The sequence below is a fragment of the Callithrix jacchus genome, chromosome X (genome assembly GCF_049354715.1).
Source record: "Callithrix jacchus isolate 240 chromosome X, calJac240_pri, whole genome shotgun sequence".
Classification (NCBI taxonomy): domain Eukaryota; kingdom Metazoa; phylum Chordata; class Mammalia; order Primates; family Cebidae; genus Callithrix; species Callithrix jacchus.
In genome coordinates this window covers 148,343,359-148,350,151 of record NC_133524.1, presented here as the reverse complement: position 1 = coordinate 148,350,151, position 6,793 = coordinate 148,343,359, and the positions used below count along the sequence as shown (strand labels likewise).

The following is a 6,793-nucleotide window of genomic DNA, read 5'->3' as shown; positions in this document are numbered from 1 at the left end:
GTATTCCATGGTGTATATATACACCACATTTTCTTTATCCAGTCTCTCATTGATGGGTATTTGGGCTGATTCCATGTCTTTGCTATTGTGAATAGTGCTGCAATGAAAATACACGTGCATGCATCTTTATAATAGAATGATTTATATTCTTTTGGGTATATACCCAGTAATGGAATTCCTAGTCAAATTTGTTTCTTTATCTTTGAGGAATCACCACATTGCCTTCCACAATGGTTTGAATTCCAACCAACAGTGTAAAAGTGTTCCTTTTTCTCTGCAACCTCACAAGCATCTGTTGTTACTTGATTTTTTAATAATTGACATTCCAGTCCAGGCACGGTGGCTCACGGCTGAAATCCCAGCACTTTGGGAGGTCAAGACAGGTGAATAAGTTGAGGTCAGGAGTTCAAGATCAGCCTGACCAACATGGCAAAACCTTGCTTATACTAAAAATACAAAAATTACCTGGGCATGGCAGCACATGCCTACAATTCCTGCTACTCAGGAGACTGAGGCTGAGAATTGCTTGAACCCGGGAGGTGGAGCCAGCAGTGAGCAGAGATCATGCCACTGCACTGCAGTCTGGACAGCAGAGAAAGACTCTATCTTAAGTAAGTAAGTAAGTAAGTAAGTAAGTAAGTAAGTAAGTAAATAAATAAATAAGTAAATAAATAAATAAATAATTGCCATTCTGACTGATGTGAGATGGTATCTCATAGTAGCTTTGATTTGAATTTCTCTAATGATCAGTGATGTTGAGCTTTTTTCTTTGTTTGTAGCCACATGAATGTCTTTTGTTGAGAAAGAACACTTTTCAAAACAAGACATACATGTGGCCAATAGCCACATTACAATAAAAAAATCTTCAACATCACTGATTATTAGAAAAATGTAAATGAAAACCACAATGAGATACCATCACACACCAGCAAAAACGGATATTATTAAAAAGTCAAAAAATAACAGATGCTGGTAAGGTTGCAGAGAAAAAAGAATACTTACATACTGCTGGTGGGAGTGTAAATTAGTTCAACTATTGTGGAAAACAGCATGATGATTTCTCAAAAACCTAAAAACAGCAGTACCATTCAATACAGCTATCCCTTTACTGGATATATGCCCAAAGGAGTATAAATTTTCCTATCATAAAGACACATATACACATATTTTCATGCAACACTATTCCCAATAGCAAAAGACGTGGAATCAACCTGAATACCCATCAGTGGTAGCCTGGATGAAGAAAATGTGCCAGATATACTATGGAATACTATATATTCCATGGAATACTATGTAGCCATAAAAAAGAATGAGATTATGTTCTTTTCAGAACTGTAGATGGAACTGGAGGGCATTATCTTTAACAAACTCTTGCCAGAACAGAAAATCAAATATTGCATATCCTCACTTATAAGTGGGAACTAAATGATGAGAACACATGGACATATAAAGGAGAACAACACACACTGGGGCATTCCAGATAGTGGAGGTTGGGAGGAAGGAGAGGATCAGGAAACATAACTAATGGGTACTAGGTCTAATAACTGGGTGATGAAATTATCTGTACAACAAACCCCCAATGACATGAATTTACCTATATAATAAGCCTGCACATGTATACTTGGACTTAAAATAAAAGTTAAAAAAATTCTGAGGCACTTTATAAGAATTTTAGAAGTCTCTTTAGTGTATAAATTTTTAGAATTCTGCCATTATGTTTTATATTGTTCTAGCAAATATTAAGATTCCCGAAGAAAAAAATCTTAACCTTTATTTTAGATGGATGTTTAGTAGTCGCATTTTGTAAAGCAATATTATTTGATATGATGTAGAAGTTCTATTGCTTAGCTTAAAAAGGAAAAATGAATCATTGGGAAAGTCCAGGTTAAACTAGGTTCAATTTCCAGTAGTTAATTTATATTTCTTCTGCCTAAGCCTTTGCTTGATTCCACATACGTATTTTCAACCATAACTCATTTTTCAAATTGTGTCAAAATATAATAGGAGGAAGTGCAGAAGGATCATGAAACTGTATATACATTTAGAAAATTAAAACTTCTTGCCCCTTTTTAAAAGCACTCAATGGGCCTGTGGCTAATGACCTATTGAGCTCTCAAGAAAGGGGAGAATAAAAAACACCGCTTTTGGGTGAAGTGGCAGCATGTTGTGTTGTTTTGCTTCAATCAGTGGTGCGAAAAGGCAAAAAAAAAAAAAGAAAAAGAAAAAGAAAATCAAAGCTTCTTTAGGCACTGGCAAAGTTTTCCAAACGGGCTGCAACATTTTGCATTCCCACCAGCAATATATAAGGGTTCTAATTTCTCCATATCTTCACCAGCACTTATTATTTTCCATTTTTATTTCTTTAATGTCAGCCATTTTAGTGAATGTAAACTAATACATTATTGTGGTTTTGATTTAGATTTTCCTAATGACAAATGTTGAACATTTTTTTAATGTGTATACCTTCTTTGGAGAAATGTCTCTTCAAATCCTTTGCCCATTATAATTGGGTTGCTTATCATTTTGTTGTTGAGTTTTAATTTTTCTTTATATATTCTGGATATTGACACTTACCACATACATGAACTTGAAGTATTTTTACCACTCAGTAGTTTGCCTTCAGTTTCTTGATAGTTCCTTCTCATCCACAATTTTCAAAATTTTGATGAATTCCAATTTGCTTATTAATTTTGTTGCTTCTTGTCATATGTAAAAAACTGTTGCCAATTTCAAGGTAATGAATATGTAACCCATGTTCTATTCCAAGAATTTTATAGCTTTACATCTTGCATTTATATATTTGATTCATTTTGAGTTAATCTTTGTATATGGTATAAGGTAAGAATTCTACTTCATTCTTCTGTATGTGGTGATCCAATTGTCCTAGCATCACTTGTTGAAGAGATTCTTATTTCTTCCATTGAATGGTCTTGGAATCCTTGTCACAAATCAGTTGACCACACATGTATCAATATTTATTTGCACTCTCACTTATATACCATTGATTTATATGTTTATCCTATGTCCACACTTGACAGTTTTTTTTTAAATTTTTTATTGCATTTTAGGTTTTGGGGTACATGAGCAGAACATGCAAGACAGTTGCGTAGGTACACACATGGCAGTGTTTTTTGCTTCCTTTCTCCCCTTCACCCACATTTGGCATTTCTCCCCAGGCTATCCCTCCCCACCTCCCCCTCCCGCTGGCCCTCCCCTTTTCCCCCCAATAGACCCCAGTGTTTAGTACTCCCCTCCCTGTGTCCATGTGTTCTCATTTTTCATCACCCGCCTATGAGTGAAAATATGCAGTGTTTCATTTTCCGTTCTTGTGTCAGTTTGCTGAGAATGATGTTCTCCAGCTTCATCCATGTCCCTACAAACGACACGAACTCATCATTTCTGATTGCTGCATAATATTCCATGGTGTATATGTGCCACATTTTTCCAATCCAGTCTATCATCAATGGGCATTTGGGTTGATTCCAGGTCTTTGCTATTGTAAACAGTGCTGCAATGAACATTCGTGTGCATGTGTCCTTATAGTAGAACGATTTATAGTCCTTTGGATATATACCCAGTAATGGGATTGCTGGGTCAAATGGAATTTCTATTTCTAAGGCCTTGAGGAATTGCCACACAGTCTTCCACAACGGTTGAACTAATTTACACTCCCACCAACAGTGTAAAAGTGTTCCTTTTTCTCCACATCTTTGATTACTGCTGCTTTGTAATAGCTTTTGGAATCAGGAAGTGTGAGTCCTCCAAATTTCCACTTATTCTTCAGTATTGTTTTGGCAATCAAGGGCCCTTGTAATTCCATATGAATTTCAGAATCAACTTTTCCATTTCTGTAAAATAGGACATTGAGATTTTGATGAGGTTTGCAATTAATCTATAGATCACTTTGGAAAGTATAACCATCTTAGCAATACTAACTCTTATGATCCCTGAACACAAAACAACTTGCCTTTTTTTAGGTAATTCACATTTAATTTCTTTCAACATTTTAAAATTTTAATTGTAAGTGTCCTACACCTTCAAGGTTAAATTTACTACTATTTTTATCTTTTCATGCTATTATAAATAAAATTGCATTCCTAAATTTTTTTTTCAGATTTTTCGTTCCCAGTGTAGGGAAATACAATTAATTTTTACAAGTTGATCTGTACCTAGAAACGGTAGATTTCAGTTATTATCCTTAATAATATAACATTCATATACATTATTTAGTGTATTCTTTATATGTGGGATTATGTCATCAGTGAATAAGGATAGTTTTAACTATGTCTTTACAATTTGTATGTCTTTTATTTCTTTTTCTGATTTATGTGGCTCTTCCACTACAATGTTGAATTTCATTGGTACAGATGGGCGTCTTTGTCTATTGATCACTCATCTAATTCACTGATTCTGTCTTCCCTTACATCTGTTTAACCCCTATATTAAGTTCTTTATTTGAGTTGTTACAGTTTAGCTCTAAAATTACCTATTTATTATTTTTATAACTTCTAGTTCTATAGTGAACTTTTATATGTTGTAATTTGTGTTCTTAAACATATTAATCGCAATTAAAGTATATGCTAATAACTCCATTTTGTGAATCATTTGGGGGTCTGTTATCGCTTGTTTTGTTCTCCTGATATTTTGATCATTTGGTTTTCTCTTCTGACAAGATTTGTATTTTTTAAAATTTGATGCCAAATATTATATTTGTGTGTGTATGTGTATACAAAATATGTGGAGTCACTAGATTAGATCATCTACTCACACAGAGGATTTATGTCCCTTCTGGCATGTGCAAGGGCAAGTCACCTGTGCCCAACTACGGATTAAGATTACTTGAGGGTGAGGTAGCAGAAGAAAATAAATAACTAAAATTAGAGAAGAACTTAATGAAATTGTGATGCAAAAATGTATACCAAAGATTAATGAAACCAAGAGTTGGTTCTTAAAAAATAAATAGACTAATAGACCACTAGCTAGATTAACAAAGGAAAAGAAAGAAAAGATAAAAATAAGCACAGTCATAAACAACAAAGGTGATGCTACAACAGATCCCACAGAAGTACAAAAGATCCTCAGAGACGACTATGAAAAGCTCTATGTATACAAATTAGAAAATCTAGAAGAAATGAATAAATTTTTGGAAACACATAGTCTCCCAAAATTGAATCAGGAAGAGATTGGAACCCTGAATAGATCGACATCAACTTCTGAAATTGAATCAGTAATAAAGAAACTACCAAACAAAAAAAGTCCTGGGCCAGATGGATTCCCGGCCAAATTATACCAGACATACAAAGAACTGATACCAATCCTGCCAAAACAATTCTAAAAAGTTGAGGAGAAAGGGCCCCTCTTTAACTCTTCCTGTAAAGCCAGCATCAGCCTGATACCAAAATCTGGCAGAGACACAATGAAAAATGAAAACTTCAAACCAATACCCCTCATGAACACAGATGCAAAAATTCCCAACAGAATACTAGGAAATTGAATCCAGCAGTACATCAAAAAGTTCATACACCACAATCAAGTAGGCTTTATTCCTAGGATACAAGGCTTGCTAAGCATATGAAAATTAATAAATGTGATTCACCATATAAACAGAATCAAAAACAAAAACCGTATGATCATCTCAATATATGCAGAAAACGCTTTCAATAATATTCAACATTTCTTTAAGACAAAAGCCTTCAACAGACTAGGCATTGAAGGAACACAACTCAACATAATAAGAGCCATCTATGACAGTCCCATAGCCAACATTATACTAAATGGGAAAAGCTCTAAGCATTCCACTTGAAAATTGAAACAAGACAAGGATGTTGACTCTCGCTCTTCTTATTCAACATAGTAGTGGAAATCCTAGCCACAGCAGTTAGGCAAGTCAAAGAAATAAAAGGCATTCACATAGGAAAAGAAGAAGTTAAACTATCTCTCCTCACTGACAATATGATTCTATACGTAGAAAATCCTAAAGACTGACAAAAGAATTCTAGAACTGATAAACAACTTTAGAAGTTTTGGTATACAAAATTAATGTACAAATATCAGTACCACTTTCACACACCAATAATATCCATGCTGGGAGTCAAATCAAGAACACAGTTTCATTTTCTACGTATAGAAAGACTGACAAAAGAATTCGAGAACTGATAAAATACCTAGGAATACAGCTTACCAAGGAGGTGAAAGATCTCTACAAGGAGAACTACAAAACACTGTTAAAAGAAATCAGAGAGGATACAAATAAATGGAAAAATATTCCATGCTCATAGATTGGAAGAACCAAAATCATAAAAAGCAGTTTACAGATTCAATGCTATTTTTATCAAACTACCAAAGTTTTCTGTGAAGAATTAGAAAAATACTACTTTACAATTCATATGGGACCAAAAAAGGAGCCTGAATAGCCAAAGTAATCCTGAGTAAAAAGAACAAAGTTGGAGGTATCACACTACTCAGGTTCAAACATACTATGCTATAGAAACACAGGAACCACAATAGCTTGATACTGTTACAAAAACAGACACCTAGACCAATGGAATGGAACATAAAAGTTAGCAATAAAGTTACACACCTACAACCTTTTGATCTGCAACAAGGCCAAGGAAACCAATAAATGGAGAAAAGACTCCCTATTCAATGAATGGTGCTGAAAACAAAGAAATAAAAAACAACAGCCATTCTCATGTTAAATGTGAAATATGGGGTGATAATGAATCTTTCAGCTTTAATGTCTTAATCTTTAAGATGAGAGAATTTTAGCAGATGATATTTAATATCCTTTTTG

General features: G+C 34.2%; 1 non-coding gene across 1 annotated transcript; it reads left to right on the top strand.

Annotated features, from left to right (window-relative positions):
* The first annotated feature begins 2,063 nt into the window (after positions 1-2,063).
* LOC118150823 (small nucleolar RNA SNORA21) lies at positions 2,064-2,200 on the top strand. The gene has a single exon (XR_004738957.1). It is a non-coding gene; the product is annotated as a small nucleolar RNA SNORA21 (small nucleolar RNA).
* Positions 2,201-6,793: the final 4,593 nt, after the last annotated feature.